This window comes from Bos javanicus, chromosome 22 (assembly GCF_032452875.1).
Source record: "Bos javanicus breed banteng chromosome 22, ARS-OSU_banteng_1.0, whole genome shotgun sequence".
Taxonomy (NCBI): Eukaryota; Metazoa; Chordata; class Mammalia; order Artiodactyla; family Bovidae; genus Bos; species Bos javanicus.
This window is the reverse complement of record NC_083889.1, coordinates 57,988,080-58,005,066: the sequence shown is the minus strand read 5'-3', so window position 1 is coordinate 58,005,066 and position 16,987 is coordinate 57,988,080. Positions and strand designations below refer to the sequence as shown.

Genomic DNA, 16,987 nt, shown 5'->3' with positions numbered 1-16,987 from the left:
CTCCCAGACCCCAGCCTCCCGCCTCCCTGCCAAGGAGCCTCCTGGCTCCAGGGCTATTAAGGGAGGGACCTGTGGGAAGCCCCAGGCGAACAAAGTCCAAGCTGAGGAGCTGCCCTCCCCCGGCTCGGTGGGCTGGCTCCGAGAGAAGCCCGGAGTGCGGAGCGGGTGAGGTTGACAAGGGACTTAATGAAATCCAGAGGGAGGCGCCCTGGCAGGGCCCACCTGGACGGAAGCCCGGGACGGTAATTAAATTAATTCTGGGGTTTGTTCCAACAAGTGCAGAAGCAAGAACTGAGGCCAGGGCCCACTCGCTCGGGGCTCCAGGAGTTTGTCATAATTACAGGGAAAAATAAGTTTCGGAATTTATGTAACCGCAACGCTTCAGGCCCTGAAGGTTGGGCCCAAATTGCTTTCTTTTTCCAGGAAATGCACAATTGCACGGCTGCACCTGCACCCCAGGGTCACCTCTGCAGCTCCCAGGACGTGCCAGAGCACAGGGCAAGAGCTTGGTTCTTGTCCCCATTTCTCAGAAGAGGCCAAATGAGGCTCAGGGGCAGAAGGGTCTTGCGCAGGGTCATACGATCTGAACAGAGGACAGTCTTCCGGCCCCAGATCCCAGTCATCCTGCCCCAAAACCTCTCTGGTGGGGAGACTGAGGCTCTGGAAGCAGTGCCCTCCCTGAAGGATGAATGGGGTGGGCAACCAAGAAGGCAGAGGAGTGGACATACCAGGCGGAGGCAACAGCTTGGGGGCTGGAAAGAGCAGAGCGCAAAGAGAGGAAGGGGCGGACCCTTCGGGCTGGGGAGGGCGTTGAGGCAGGCTGAGCCCCAGAGCGGGGTGGCGGGGAGGTGCAGAAAGGCCCGCCCAGCTTATCTTATTCAGCCCTGTGAGGGAGGTGCCTCATTGTTCCCATTTGACAGATGAGTAAGTGGAGGCTCAGGGAATTTAGGACACACAGCCAGGAAGTGGTCCTGCTGGAGTTAGACCCCATGGCTGTAGGGCTAACACTGCCCCCTTAACCATGCTTCAATACCACTAACTCTCCTGGCTTCCTGGTTCAGCTCAGCCCGGGTGTCAAGGCATGAAGGTGCTCCAGGCTGGGGTGGAAGAGGGGAAAGGGAGGGAACTGTTTGCCAGGGGCGGGGCAGCGGCAGGGAGCTAACTGCTGACCCCAAGCCTCTGCAGGGCACTCCCCAGGGCGAGGAAGCCCAAGACCCTTCACGGCAAGGGAGGGTGAAGCCGGTTCCAGCTGAACTGTGTGTGGGCTTCCTGGCCAGGAAGTGAGCCTCCCATCCCGGGAGGTATGTAGGCAGACGATGGACAAAGGGGCACGAGGAGGCGGTCTTGGATTTGGTCGTGCCCATCGGAACTCTCGGGAGCCCCCACTGTCCTGGAAAAAACCCTTCCCGGCCACTGGCCGTTGAGGGATGCATCAAAGGAAGCTCTAGAAAGAGGCAAGGCCCCCCGCCCCCCTGCTCCCACCCTGAGGTATCTGTCTGCTTCCAGAGCGTTTCCCTCTCCTCAGATGTCTCCAGCACCTCGAAACACAGTCCCTGAACAGCATCTGGAGGAAAACATCTGTCTAGTGTGCGGAGACCTCTCTGTGGGGGCCTGTCTCCCTCGAGCAGCCCAGGCGGGCCTCCAGGACAAGGGATGTGGCCAGGCTCAGCCCTCCGGGTAAGGCCTCTCTTGGTTAGAGGGCTTGAGGGTCCTCACCATCGCCCTTAATCAGGGACGAGAGTGTTTGTTTTCCGGTGAACATTTCCTGACCGCGGACAAGACCAGACAGAACTGTATGCCCCAGATTTCTGGCAGCCTGAGACCCTGCACTGCGTGCCCTGCCTGCTCACCTCGCCTCTTCCCAGTGGCCTAGTACTCACCCCTGAAGCCTGAGGTCTGGCCGCCAGCTTCTAGGAGAGCCCTGCTTGTGGCATAAAGTGTTGGCAAAACTCCGTGCCTCTCCTTTTCCCGTCCTTCCAGTCTCCCTGGTCCCTCCCCTCAGATCTCATCTCCACAGCCCTTAACCTGGGTGGTTGGTGGTTGGCATCTCGTTAGACCCAGCAAGGACAAGCATCTCGGGCAGGGGAACCGCATGTGCGGTAGCCCAGAGGCATGACCACAGTGAGGGCTCCTCAGAACAGAACACGTGTGCTCTGTGGCTGAAGCCCAAGCTAGGACTTCATGCCTCCTGACTGCTGAATACTTGATCATGTGTCCCCAAAGAGCAAGGACCTTGCTCAACATAAGTACGTCACCATTAATACGAGAGAAAATTAAAACGATCTACTAATTCTCCATCCAGACTCAAGTTGCGCCCGGGTATTCCACGTGGCTGGGTCTTCCCTCTGTCCTCTTTTCTTTCCCAGAACCAGGATCCTCTTATTGATTTTATTTTATTTGGGCTGCACTGTGCAGCCTGTGGGATCTGTTTCCCGACGAGGGATTGAACCCACGCCCCCTGCACTGGAAGCACAGAGGCTCAACCACTGGGCCGCCGGGGAAGTTCCTGGAACCCAGGTCTAGAGAAGGGGTATATGTCGCACGTGATGACCAGGTCAGTCTCTTTAAGCTAGAACAGTCTCCCAACTGTTTTCCCCGACACATGACTTTGTGAGAAGTTTATTTATCAGATTCCCTTATGAGACTGAGGTCTGTTGCACATTACTGCTGCTGTCAAGTCAAGTGGACCTTAGGAAGCATCACTATGAACAAAGCTAGTGGAGGTGATGGAATTCCAGTTGAGCTATTTCAAATCCTAAAGGATGATGCTGTTAAAGTGCTGCATTCAATATGCCTGCAAATATGGAAAACTCAGCAGTGGCCACAGGACTGGAAAAGGTCAGTTTTCATTCTAATCCCAAAGAAGGGCAATGCCAAAGAATGTTCAAACTACCTCACAATTGCACTCATCTCACACGCTAGCAAAGTAACACTCAAAATTCTCCATGCGAGGCTTCAACAGTATGTGAACTGTGAACTTCCAGAGGTTCGAGCTGGATTTAGAAAAGCCAGAGGAACCAGAGATCAAATTACCAACGTCCGCTGGTGGGGAGGAGACAGAAGGGCAGGGGTGACCAGCTCCCCAAGGCCCAGAGCACAAGGACCTGGGTTTCATCCTGGAGCAATGGGGAGCCCCAGAATTTGAGCAGGGGACGCGCCACGTCAGAAATGTGTCCCAGAAAGCTCCCGACGGATTGGACAGGTGAAACCTTGGAAGCTGGGAGACTGGGGTGGTGGTGGGGGGACTGGACTGAGAGCCCAGCACAAGCAAGGACCAGAGAAACGGGCCAGACAAGCACTCCCAAACAAGGAAGGGAGGGCCGGGTGATGAACAGGTGGGGAGCCTGACACGTGGACACTAGGGCCCCCATTTTCCAGGAAGGGAAACTGAGGCGTAGAAGGAAGTGACTCAGTCACGCTCACTTGTCTAGGGAGTGATGGAGCCAGGTTCAGCAGCGTCTCTCTCCCCTGCAGCCTCCTTCGCCAAGGTCACCAGCTCGGTCTTGTGACTTGTGAGATGATTCACTCGCCCTGGCCAGGCCCCGGTGACCTCGGTGGCCTCGGCCCGCAGCGACTTGAAGCAGGGTTTCAGTTCCCGGCCAGAGACTGAGCCCAGGCAGTGGCAGGGGGTGCGTCGAATCCTGGCCACCAGACCCCCGGGGACCAGCGGCCAGTGATGAGGCCCAGCTTGTGGCCTGTGTGGAAGTGAGTCTCCACACAGAGGTGGACAGCGGGGAAGCGAGCCCAGTGTTTGTCAGGAGGAAGACGTGTGCGTGTGCATAGTCACATGGGCAGGTCAGAGAGAGTCACGCCCTCGTGGTGGCTTGGCTCGCCTTTCTGGGGCACTTCTTCCGGGTTTCCTGTGGGCAGTCCCCTTACTTCACCTGGTTCTGAGTCCGTGTTCGGTCTGTCTCGGCGTCTTCCTGTGTGCTTCTCTCTGAGCCAAGATGGATTCTAGCGAGAAGGCCGGTGGGTACGTTGACAGCACTTACTGTGAGGCAATACCCCCGCTCTTTTGACCTCCAAGGAGCCTTTCTGTGCGTGCGTAGTTAGGAGGATGTCCTTGACCTTGGGAATGAGGAATATGTGGTATTTTCTCTCTCATCTGGGCAGGGCTCAGCTCCTTTCTCGCTCCTGCTAGTTTGGCTGCCCAGCCTGGGACCCATCTATCTTCCGCCTCACGAGTGAACTCCTGTTCATCCCTTGATGCCCAGCTGAAAGCTGGGTGATGCCTCTCAGTCCCCTCCTCCTCAGGGAGGCCCTCTCAGTCTCTGTTTTCTCCAAATTCCAGGGAGATTGCTTGTTAGTCTGCCCCACTGCCTGGGATGGCCTTGGGGGCAGAGGGCCTGTCTCATCTCTGTCTCCCCGGCACCCAGACCAAGGCCAGGTTTACAGTAGATGCTCTAAAGTGTTGATGACACAGAGAGAGAGTGAATGAATAAATAAGTGAATGAAAGGATGAAGGAAGTTCTTGTTTTATTTTTATTGCAGTATAGTGGCTTCTCGGGGTTGCTTTAGTCTCTGCTGTACAGCAGAGTGAATATACATGGACTCTTTCTTTAAATTTTTTCCCATAAAGGTCATTACAGAATAATGAGAAGCGTTCCTTATGCTGTTTGGTAGATTAGACCTTTATGTAGAATCTAAAAATATGGAACAAATGAACTTATTTACAAAATAGAAATGGAGTTACACGTATCGAAAGCAAACACGACTGCTGGCGGGGAGAAGCAAGGGGCTGGGGGGCAAGGGATAAATGGGAGACTGGGACTGATATAGACACACACTGCATGTGAAATGGATAGCTAATCAAAGCCAGGCTTTGACGTCAGACAGGCCCGGTCCAGAGTCTGGCTGGCCTGTGGCCCTGGGGCTGCAAAGCCCCAGAGCTCAGCCTCCTCCTCTGTGGAGCCGCCTCTGTGCGCAGCCACCCTGATGGCGGACGGCTCAGGGAGCTCTCCGTGCTTCACGGAGCGGGCCGGCCTGGGCTCAGCCCTTGCCTCTGCCACTTACCGTGCATTGGTTTGCACAAGGTGCTTGCTTGACTGCTCTGCGCCTCGGTTTTCCCATCTGCAAAATGGAGCCTAAGGACGCTCACCTCATAAGGTAGTTTGGAGGAGCAAATGAGGCAAGGTATGCAAGGTGTTCACAACAGAATGTGGCGAGTGGAGAGCGCCAGACACGGCTTGTTTCGTCAAGGCACGTGGTGTGTGCATCACCCTGGCCAGGGCGGGGGCTGCTCTCCCAGCCCCTTCCTCCATCCTGCGACCCAGGAGGGGTGCTGCAGGCGCGGCAGGGCAGAGGGGGCTCTGACAAGCTGCCAGAGCCGCAGCCCTGCTCTGGGAAACATCCCTGGTCCCACACGGCAGGACCCGCTGATTCCAGACAGAAAGCCCACGTAGCCCTCGAATTCACCGCCCACGTCAGCGACACTGGCCTTCACTCCCGAATCCTCGAGGAGGAAGGCATCAAGCATGTCTGGCTGTGATGGGACTTCAGCGTAACGGTTCCAGCCTCCGAGCTCGGTTCCAGAAGTCCCTTTTTGACGTGCTCCTTTGAAATCCCGAGTCAGAGTGTCCCCTTCCACTCAGCAAGGTCGATGTTGCTGTGAGCAGGATGAATTTAGGTGCCTTTTTTTTTTTCTTTTGAGCTCTAAGTTCCAAGCTATGGACCCAAATCATATGCTTTAATCCCTTCAGGCCCATGACAAGAGTGTCCCTCCCAATAGAAGGAGGAGACAAGGCTCAGAGAGGTTGCCAAACGTGCCCAGGGTCACCCAGCACACAAGCAGAGTCCGGAGTTGAGCCCGCACACATGTGATCCCAAAGGCAACGCTCTTCACGGCTGTTCTCAGCGCCAGCCACGCGTCGGGATCAAATGAGGAACTTTGATGGTGCTGGCTCTGGCCTGCGGCCTGGGTGTCAGTTGTTGCCGCTGGGTTTTCTGATTTTTGTTGGCTGTGCAGGGTCTTGGTGGTAACACGTGGGATCCTCAGTCTTAGTTGCTGCATGTGGGGTCTAGTTCTCTGACCAGGGGTGGAACCAGGGTACCCCTGCCTTGGGAACACGGAGTCTTAGCCACCGGGCCGGCAGGGATGTCCCTGGGCGTTAGTTTTTATAAGGCTCCCCGGTAGATCCGCCAGGCAGCCAGGTTGGCAGGACAGATCTGGAGGATGGACACATGTGCCCAGGAGAGACAGAGCCTATGAGATGGTAACCCGTAGCCCCTGAAGCCCCCCAGGGACAAGGTCATTGTTCAAGCCCAGACCCTAGGCTGAGGACTTCCAGAAAGCTGCACCTCCATCCGCAGGCAGCACGGAGGCAACAGGGGCTGGGGCAGAGCCTCTTCCAGGAGCCGCTCCTGGGCCGGAGGCCTGGCTGCGACCCCCAGACCTGGCTTGGGCCCCTCACCCCGTCATAGCTCAGCACAGGCCTGACTCTCCAATCTTTTATTCCTGTGTGAGCAGTGGGAGGATTTCTTCAGACAAAATCTGGGAATTTGGCTTGAGTGGACTTTGACTCAGCCCATTCCTTCTGACATTCCAATGAGATGTCTCTGACCCCGCAGCCTCCGGCCCAAAGCTCCTCAGAAATCCGCAAATGCCAGACCTGGTGGCTCATCCCCAAGGCGGGTGGATTCCACAGCCTCCAGGAAGGTGCCGACGTCCAGTCCTGCTTCTGCGGTTTCCCAACTGAGAGGCCTTGGGATGGTGGCTTACCTTACCTGAGAGTCTCAGTTTCCTCATCTGTAAAATGGGCATCTACCTCATATTCATAGACGATTACAAGAGAGGATGCCACACTCTTCGCCAGTGTCTGGCGTGCAGGAGGCCCTTGGTAAGGACCGCTGTTGTTCCTGTCAGCCTGATGGTGGTGGGGGAGCCTGGGCTGCAGGCCTCTGGGATTCACACCCCACGTGGCCTGCCACTCTGACCCCGTCATGGCCCTGCTGCCGAAGACTGACCCCAGGCGGCCATCCTATAGGTCAGAGGCTGTTCCCTTCCCCCCAGCCGTCACACCAGCTGCAGTAATACAGTGAGCCTGGCCGAGAGACCCAGTGGTACCACCGCCCACAAAGCTCTCCCTCTATCCCCACTGCCACCACCCTAGTCCAGGCCCCCAGCGGGTCTCATTCTTCCCACCCGCCTGCAGGCTCAGCCCCTTGAGTGCACTGCCCACCCGGCTGAAGTTGCACAGCACTGCCATCATGTGTTACGCTTCTCCCCAGCTGCCCAGGCCCTCCCGCTCAGCCAGCCTCCAGAGTCCTCTTGGGCCCTGGCCACAGGCACTCCATCCCCTCCGGCCTCCGTGGCGTGCCCTGCCCCCCACCCTGCACCTCTTGGCACTGCCCAGGTGCGCCAAGCTCTCTCCTGCCTCTGAGCCTCTGCACATGCTGCTCCCCTTGTCTGCTGGGTACCCTTTCCCCGTCCCGCCTACTGGTCAACTCCAGGTCATCCTTCGGCTCAACTGGCAGAGCCTTTGAGCTTCCCCACATGGGTCTCCGCAGATTACCTGGGCTTCCTGACAGCTCTGCAGCTGGGTTCCAAGAGCAAGTGTCCCAGAAGAACCAGGGGGATGGTGCCTTGCTGCTATGACCTGCCCTGGAAGCTGCTCAGCATTGTTCTATCTTCGCCAAAGACTCAAGGGAAGAGAACACAGGGACTTTACCCCTCAAAGAGAGGAGTGTCAGGGTGATGTCATACGATGAGCCCGTGCAAGGGAAGGTGTTGTAGTTATTCTTGGAAAAACCAAGGGCAAAAAGAGGGCAAAGGAAAGTGACAGAGGTCAGCGGCTAACTGGGGCCACCCGTGTGGGGTCAGGAGTCCACAACCTCACTGACTTACAGCTGGTATTTCAGTTGGCAGTGCGGCTCTGACTCGGTCAGGAAAGCTTAGCGGTGTGAGTCTGCTCAGCAAAGCGCCTAAGGAGCCAGGGGAAGCTTTCTGTCCATACTGGAGATATCCCCAGTTCAAAGCTCTGGGTATTAGTGACCTCGAAAATCTCCCTGCAGGGCTGGAACAGGAGGAGGGGCCACAGGTGATTTCAAGAGGCTTGGGCAGGGAAGAGGGGGTAATGGTCCCAGTACTCCTGGCCCACTGGGGATTGCGTCCTCTGAGGGTTGTCAGGAGAAAAGGCTCCGCCTGGTACCCAAGGCCTGGAGTGTTCTGAGGGGGAGGTCTCATGGGTCCAGCCATGCACACCCTCCTTGCAGAGGCAACAGAAGGAAATTGTGGGGCGGGGCAGAGGGTGCTGGCGTGAGCAAAGCCAACATCAGATTTCCTCTTTTTCTTCACCCTGGGTTCTCGTTCCTCTTTCCTTTTGCCAGTTGGGCCCGGACAAATCAGGTGTCCAGAACATGAGGACTCTCAGGCCCCATGGTGTGGCCGCTGACACGCTGTTCCGGCCATCGCAGCCGTTGCTCCGTCACCCTTGAGCCGCGTCGCATGGATCTCCGGGCCTCCAGCGCTGACACCTGCTGCATCTTGGCGGCCATCGCAGGCGAAGACTTGTGACCCGGAGCGCAGACAAAAGGGCTTCATGAAGACAGTCTGGCGGGCTGGACGGTTGGCCCTGCTGCCTGACAGTAACGGAGCTCCATCCCTAGAGGAGAGCAAGCGTGAGCAAACCTTTCGCTGAGCATTTACTGAGCACCTCCTGTGTACCAGGGCCCAGGAAGCACCGTGGACACGCTCATGCTCGGGACATATGTGGGCCCTACCCTTGAGGGCTCACTATCTGGACTGTTCCAGAAACAGCAGGTGAGGTCTAAGCAGAGGAAGAGGAAGGAGAACTGGCCAGATGGGAGGGGGGAAGGGTTGCTTTCCTGACAGAGGGAACAGCGTACAGAGGGCTCAGGGGCCAGAGAGAGAAGGGACTTCAGGAGTATAGAGTCTGAGCACAGAGGGGAGGCTGGAGGGGGGTGGATAGTAAGCTGTTGTTCAGTCACTCAGTCGTGTCCGACTCTCTGCGACCCCACGGACTGCAGCACGCCAGGCCTCCCTGTCCATCACCAACTCCCGGAGCTTGCTCAGACTCGTGTCCATTGAGCTGCTGATGCCCTCTGACCATCTCATCTTCTGTTGTCCCCTTCTCCTCCCGCCTTCAATCTTTCCGGGCATCAGGGTCTTTTCCAATGAGTTGGCTCTTTGCATCAGGTGGACGAAGTACTGGGGCTTCTTCAGCTTCAGCATCAGTCCTTCCAGTGAATATTCAGGACTGATTTCCTCTAGGATTGACTGGTTGGATCTCTTTGCAGTCCAAGGAATTCTCAAGAGTCTTCTCCAACACCACAGTTCAAAACCTACCAGCCATGATCCCCACTCCTCAAGACTGAATCCTGAATGAGGTTGGAAAGACATCTGGTTCACCCAGGGATGGAAGCCACTATGCAGGACGTCCACTACATGCCTGGCACTAGCCAGTTGCTTTTATCTTTATTCATTATAATTTTTAAATTAACCATGTAATTAAGTTCCACCTTTCTTGAGATCTAATTGACGTACGCTGGCTGTTTTTCAAACTCTCTGATTTCAGAATTCCCATTTCACAGATGAGGAAACTGAGGCTCTGAGAGGCACAGAGACCGGCCCAGAATTTCCCAGTTAGGAAGCTGAGCCCCAGGGTTCAAACACAGCTGTCACTTATTCCATTACCACCACGCCCCCAGCCCCCCGACCTGACACCCCGCTCCCCACCCTGAGCAGGACTCACCCACCACACCTGGGCCTCCTGGCCGTGCCAGGCTCTACATTCCAGCAGGCTGGTGGAGACAGGTGTGGGCAGAGCACGCCTGCAGGCCTAGAGCCCCGCCTGCCAGCCCCCAGGCCCTCACTGGGCAGTGAGCATGGAGGGGTGCCTGTGACAACCTCGAGAGCCAGGCGCGGGCTGGGGGCCGGCCCCCGCCCTGCCAAGACGGTGTTGTCAGTCTCTGCTCTCCTCTGACGCACCTACAAGTTCAGGGCCAAGACTTATTAAGGAAAAGGTAGGGCTGCGGACGGCAGACACGGCGCGGTCAGTGCCTGGAGGTGACGCCAGCCTCCGGGAGGGGGGCTGGCTGCTGCCAGCTGAGCACCGTCTCCTCCAACGGGGACTCTTCCACGCAATTAGAGTTGGGGTGTGTGTGTCTGTCCTGGTGTACTGTCGCCTGGGAGGACAGAGAGACTCGATTCCACGGGGGCGGGGCTGCAGAGCTGGACAACCTGGGCTTGGCCACTAACCTCTGCAGGGCCTGGAGGCAGTGACTTTACCTCTCCGGGCCTCTTTCCAGGGAAAGAGGGAGGAGGATAGCGTTCAGCTCCCAAAGCTTGTGAGTATGCTGGGGAGTACTACAGGAGAAGTGTTCATCCCCGCAGGTACCCAGGACGGTGAGCCATTACTGCTAGTGGTACTGTTGAAAGTGAAAGCGTTAGGCACTCATCAGGTCCGACTCTTTGCGACCCCATGGACTGCAGCCCATGCTGCAGCGGAGAGGCTCCTCTGTCCATAGAATTCTCCAGGCAAGAATATTGGAGTGGGTTGTCATGCCCTCCTCCAGGGGATCTTCCTGACCCAGGGTTTGAACCGCGTCTCCTGTGTTTCAGGCAGATTATTTACCATCTGAATCACCAGGGAAGCCCAGCAATGCTATTAGTACTTCATCATCATCGTCATCATTCAGCCTTGAGTCTTTAAGATCCGCGCGGACCTGAGCAGGTGCCCTGTGATTCTGTGCAGTGACACAGTGACAGCCAACCTCCTTGAGGTGGAACCGGGGGCTGGGGCCTGAAGGGGTGAGGGAGCCGGCTGTGAGCCCGCGTCTGTCCCCACCTTGCTGTGTGACCCTGGCAAGTCCAGCACTCTCTCTGCACCTCGTCTGCCCTTTGTTCACGGGCAGATGTGCACGAAGTCCCTCCCAGCTCTGCGGCTCTGTGACTAGACTTGTTAAGGGCACCTGCTGGGGGCCCAGCCCAAGGCCAGGTGCTTGGTGGGGATTTGATATCAGATGTGGAGGGGGCTTGGGACCCCTGGGCCTCCCAGTCCCTTGGAGGGGTGCCTGTTTTCTGAGAAGGAGGGATTGGGTCTTGCTGGTTATTTGGTTCCCCCGTGTGCACCCTTCCACCCCCAACAGCCTGAGGTCCATGCTCTTTCCCTGCTCTGCAAAGCTCCAGCCTTTTGGGACCAAGCCAGCCCTTCCTCTTCCTTTCACGCTCAGGTCAGCGCCACCTCCTCCAGGAAGTCTTCCTTGATTCAGGACTGAGTTAGTTGCCTTCCTGGGCCAAGGTCCCGGCCTCCTCTCATAAGATGACAGCCCACCCCGACTGGGCAACCTAACCAACAAGCAACCAACTTGTTGGCAAGTAACCAACACCCCTGAGCCTTCGTTTGGTCAACTGTTACGTGGGGACGTTCAGTGCCATCTCAAAGATGAAAACAACCATGGACGCAGAACCAAGCAGGCCCTCGCGGAGGCTCGGCGCAGGGCGGGGCGTCCTGGACGCCTTTGCACTGGCTGTCCTGTCCTTCCAGCAAACCGAAAGTGTCCGGCAGTAGAGGATTTGAGCTCAGGAGCCCTGGGCCCTCAGTCCCGGTTCAGATCCCATCTCTGCCCCTCCGTTGCCCTGCCTTCAGGACCCCCGTCTGCCTGGGGGCTGTTATGAAGGTTGATGTGTGTGCAGTGCCCGGAGCCTGGCCCAGGGCGCGTTACCCCTTGCTGTGGAGACGGTTTAAAAAGGGAGTTGACGCAGAGCGTGCTTGGGGCTTGGCCTGGCGGCTGCAACCCTCACACCCAGCCTGCCTCCCTCCGCGGGGCTGCTGCTGCCTGCCAGCCTCCCTAGTGAGCCCCCGGCTGCATGGAGTTTAATCTCCCGGCCGGTAAACACGCAACCACGTTTCCCAGGCTTTGTCCTGTTACTTCCGGCCGTTCTCAGGCCCTGCGCACTCCTCCCACCCTGAGTCCCAAGCCCCCCCCGGTCCCCTCTGTCCCTCACCCACGCATCGATTTCCTCATCTGTGAGGGGGGGCGGGCAAGAGACCAGCTGTCACCCCAAAAACGGGCCTCACACTGTGCTGGGCGATGGTGCAAACCCTTGGTGGCGGGCCCCCAGAAGACGCCACTGAGCCCCGCACCCTCCTCTGCTCACTCCCCATCCCCCCACCTGGGACCCTCCCCCAGAACCCCCTCCCGCTCTCTGCTGTCCCTGCACCCCCCGGGTCTGACATCCCACACTGTGGAACCCGGGGATTCACCCGCCATGTGGCGGGTGGACTGGGGCCAGGAAGGCTGGCAGAGGCAGGCCAGACTGGGGGTTAGTCACTCACACGCCTCCGCCTGCCTCGGTTTCTGCATCTGTAAAATGGGAACAGTAGCGCTCGCCCCCTCTTGCCGCTGTCCTCGCGGGGCCCGGCGCCCCCTCGCGCTCCCGAGGCTGTGTTACTGGCATCGCCATCGGTGAGAGATGGGAGGTGGCCCTGCCTTCTGCAGGTGCTTTCTGGCACTGTGTTGCCTCTCGGCAGGGATGGAAATCTGCCTCCGTCGCTGCCTGCACGCAGCTACTTGGGCAGGGCGACGGGGTACCTCTCGTGTCTTGTCACCCCTCTCCACCGAGGCCAGAGCGTGGGAGCACGGCTTCCAGCCCCACCTCTGAGCGTCTCCTCACCGCCCCTGCCCTGCGCCTGGTGCCCTGGCCTATGGCTCCCCCCAGACCTGCTCCAGCTGGGGCTCCAGCCCCAGGCCTCCTGGGCCAGCCCGGCCTGTCACCTGCTGAGCTCTCCCTGCTCCTGCCCCAGCGCCTCGGGCTTTCTGGACAGGGCTGGAGGCCGGGAGTGGCCAGGCCTGGTGTGGACCCCATCTCCACCACCCACACCCTGCCCAGCCTTGGCCAAGCCGCCCGTCTTCTCATAGCCTCGGGCTCTCCCCGCCAGGAAAAACGGGGTCATGATGGAGATCAAGGAAGCATGATTTACGGAGCAATCCCCAGGCACCCAGCCAGCATTTCGCGTGCATGATCTTGTTTTCCCTTCCTGACGGCGCCGTGACATGGGCAACGCCTAGTGTTCATGGGCGATGGCGTTGCCAAGTGCTGTTCCCAGCGCGTGAATCCATTTAATCCTCGGGACAATGCCGTGCGCGAGGGCCTGGCGTCATCCCAGTCACGCATCAGGGGACTGAGGCAGGGGGGCGGACTGACAGATCCGGATGGGCGGGTGGGCTCCAAAGCGCACGCCCTGGGCCCACGTGGGTGACATGACCTCTCAGGAGACCCACAGAGGGGCAGTGACTTGTCCACACAGCTGGGACACAGCAGAACGGAGCTCAGGGTTGGGACAGTCCAAACCCTATGCCCATGAAGCCGGCACCTGGCTGAGCCTCTGCAGAGGGATTGACTGGGGGTCCCACTGACTGAGGGGAGGTCACTCCCCAGGAATCTGCAGGCTCCTCGTAAGGGCCCCGAGCCTTCCTGCTTGGGGTGGAAGTGAGCTGTGAGCAAAAGCCACCCCCCTACCCACTGGGGAGCTCCTTAACCATAGAGACTTGGGTTCATTCATCCATCCACTTACCTACCAGCTCATCCTTCCACCCATCCACACACACACCCCATCCACCCCTCCACGCATCCATCCATCACCCACCCATCCACCTATCCACCTGTCCACGCATCTGTCCATCACCCACCCATCCACCTATCCACCCGTCCACGCATCTGTCCATCACCCACCCATCCACCTATCCACCCGTCCACGCATCTGTCCATCACCCATCCACACACTTATCCATCTATTGCCCATCACCCACCCTTCCTTCCACCTGTCCACCTGTCCACACACCTAAGCTCCCATCTGCCACCCCTTGCCCACACTTCCTTCCATCTCTCCACCCATTCACACGTCCATCCACCTACTCATCACTCCACCTCTGTGCATCTACCCACCCGTGCTTCCACCTGTTCGTCCACTCTCCCTGCCTTCTTTCCTGCTTTCCTCCCATGGCGCATTCATCTATTCATCTTTCCAGCCAGCCAGTACCTCGTCTGTGCAAGACCCTGTGCTGGGCAGTGCTGAGAACTTGGGTAAATTGTCTATAGTCCCTAATGTGCAGAACTTACTCCCTAGGAAGGGAGTTTGACTTAAAATTCAGTGGAACATGGTGTGACAAATGCCATAACTGAGGCAGCATGAAGGGCCGAGATAGACCAGAAAAGCAGAGGACTCTGCTTAGGGATCAGGGAAGACTTGCTGGAAGAGGTGTCCTTTGAAGGATATTTGTATGAGTCAGAGCTCTCCAGAGGAACAGAATCAGTAGAAAGTAGGTATAGAGAGAAAGATTTATTTTAAGACATTGGCTCATGTGAGTATGGAAGCTGGCGAGCTCTCAATCTACAGTGTGGGCCAGTGGGCTGGAGTCCCAGGAAGAGCTAGTGTTACCGTTCAAGTGTGGAAACCATCCACTGGAGAATTCCCGCCTGCTCAGCAGAGGTCATTCTCTTTGTTCTCATCCGGTCTGCAACTGATGGGATGAGGCCCACCCACATAATGGAGGGCAATCTGCTTTACTCAAGGTCTGTTGATTTAAATATGAATCCCATCCGGAAACATCTAGAATAACAGTTGACCATATACTTGGGTACCGTGGCCCAGTCAAACTGACATAAAGTGAACCATCACAGCACTTGACATGCAAAGGCACTGGGGTTTGAAGCACTCTAGGCAGGGAAAACGATTCTTCCATTGGCCCAGGGGTGGGCTGTGGCTTTGGGACAGTGGGTTCCGCTCAGGGTCGAGAATGTGGGCAATGAGACCAGCGAGTAGGTGGTCCCATCCTGACACCTAGGAGGGGCAGTGGCTGAGTTCTGAAGCTGGAAAAGATTGAGGGCAGGAAGAGAAGGGGGTGACAGAGGATGAGATGGTTGGATGGCTTCACCGACTCAACGGACACTAGTCTGAGCAAACTCCGGGAGCCGGTGAAGGACAGGGAAGCCTGGCGGGCTGCAGTCCTTGGGGTCGCAGAGCTGGACATGACTGAGCGCCTGAACAACAAGAGGCAGATCTGGGGGATATAAGGCTGCTCAGATATAGGGGATATGCGGCAGGTTGCCCTGCCCCTCCATTCCTCTCCCCAACCCCATGCCCTGCCAGGCCCAAGCCAGATGTGGTGGGCAGGGCAGAGGGCCTGGCAGGCTGGGCTGCTCAGCGACCACTTCCAGCTGCTCCAGCTTGGGGCCCCTGTGCCTGCTGTCGGTGAGAGGCAGCCCCGGCCGGGCTCCCCTGTGCCCATCTCACTCTGATTGCTCTCACCCCCACCTCCGCGCCTCAACCCGTGGGCCTCCTCTGTTCTCTCTGCCTCCATGCCTGGCTGTGTCTGCCTCTCCTTCTCTCCTTCTCCCCATCCCTGAGATAAGCGGGGCAGACATCAGTGGCTCTCTGCCTCCCAGACATCCAAGCATCCCCAGGACAGAAACTAGCCAGCCGGAAGCATCTCAGAGACCACCTTGTCCAACAACTGGGACGACTGAGGCCTCTGAGTCCTGCCCAGAGTCGCTCACCAGTCTCGAGGGGGTAGGGAATGCCTCCCCAACCCCAACTAACCCCCTTCCCTCCAGCTCCCGCAGCAGCTAAACCTAGAAATGGCAGTTAAATCCCAGGCATGCAGGAGGGGCTGGTTGCCAAGGGCCAAGGACTCTGCTAAGGTGAAAACTGGGCTCCTTGCAAGTCTTAGAGCAAGAGAACCCGAGGCAACCCGGGAGAGGCAGTCGGGCCGCTGCAGCCTGTGGGCCTCTGTCTCTTGGCCTTTGTGACCCTGACCACCCTTGGAGGCCAGGGCTGGGGCCTCGCTGGGACATCGCGACCCAGCCCCTCTCTGACCTGCACCCTCAGAGGCCCCCCCACGCCCTGCACTTCTCTCCGCCTCGGACCCCCAGTCTGCGGTCCAGGACATGAAGCTCTAGCTGGGTGGCCCTGGGCGAGGCAGGCCCCCTCTTTGTAAGGATGGAGCCAAACCCCATCCTGGGCAAGACTCTGGGGGCCACCAGGTGCACGTTCCTGGCCTTATCCTCCGTGTGCCTCGCTTTTCCTCATCTGTAAAATGGGGAGACTGGCACGTGCTTCCTGCTTTCCTAGAGCGGCCGTGAAATCGAGGGAGTCATGGTAGGAGAACCTCGAACAGAGATGCTGAGCGCAGGGGCCACGGCTCTGGTGCTGCTGTATTCCTACTCCTTCCCGGCCCCGGTAGGGCGAGACACTGAAGACGCGGATCCCACGTGTGTCCGCTCTGGAGAAAGGTCTGCTGCTCTGATCGCACTACCAGGGCCTCCCCAGAGGGAAGGAGGCCTGGACGCTCGGCTCAGCTGTGGCTCGCTCCATGCCTCAGTTTCCTCCATCCGGGTCAGGATTGCACCCCAAAGCTTCTTCCAGCTATGACATGATTCATATCTGGAGATTTGGGCAGGAGTCTCAGCCCACCTATTAAACGAGCATTGTTGGCCCCAAGAATGGCAGCAGCGAGATCAGACCCAGGCTGTGTGACCCGATCGTCCCGGAGGTGGCAGTGGGGGGGGGGTGGGCCTTGAATCGCCTCTCAATGGGTCATTCTGAAGGCACTGGGGACCTGGGGGCGGAAGGAGATGGAGGCTTAAATAGATGAACCAACAGGATCGGGGTGGAGGGACCTTGGCACTTGGTGATGCTCCAGATGAAGTTCCCCGCGGGCCTGCTGCGGGCGGAGCCCTGAGCCGCCTCTGAGGGTGACCTGAATCGGCTCCTGGGCCCGGGTTTGTGTCGGTGGCCAGCCAGCGCCTCCTGCCTGAGTGACGACGTGAGGGTGGGCAGGCTCCCCTGGCAGAGGCCACCGCTGGCAGGATGCTGAGGGCTGAGGGTCTGTCGTGCGCAGGTGGGTGGAGGGCCGTGGAAACTCCGAGAAGCCGCTGCCTGCCCCTGGGCTTTGGAGGGCAGAGGCGGAAGGGGAGGGGTTTCTCTGCCCTCAGCCTTGGGGCAACGTGCCTGAGCATCTGGGGCCT

The 16,987-nt window shown here is 58.2% G+C and overlaps 1 long non-coding RNA gene across 1 annotated transcript; it reads left to right on the top strand.

Moving 5' to 3' along the window:
- The first annotated feature begins 2,686 nt into the window (after positions 1–2,686).
- Positions 2,687–9,493, top strand: LOC133235568 (uncharacterized). Its single transcript, XR_009732596.1, has 2 exons — positions 2,687–3,973; positions 8,326–9,493. It is a non-coding gene; the product is annotated as an uncharacterized LOC133235568 (long non-coding RNA).
- Positions 9,494–16,987: the final 7,494 nt, after the last annotated feature.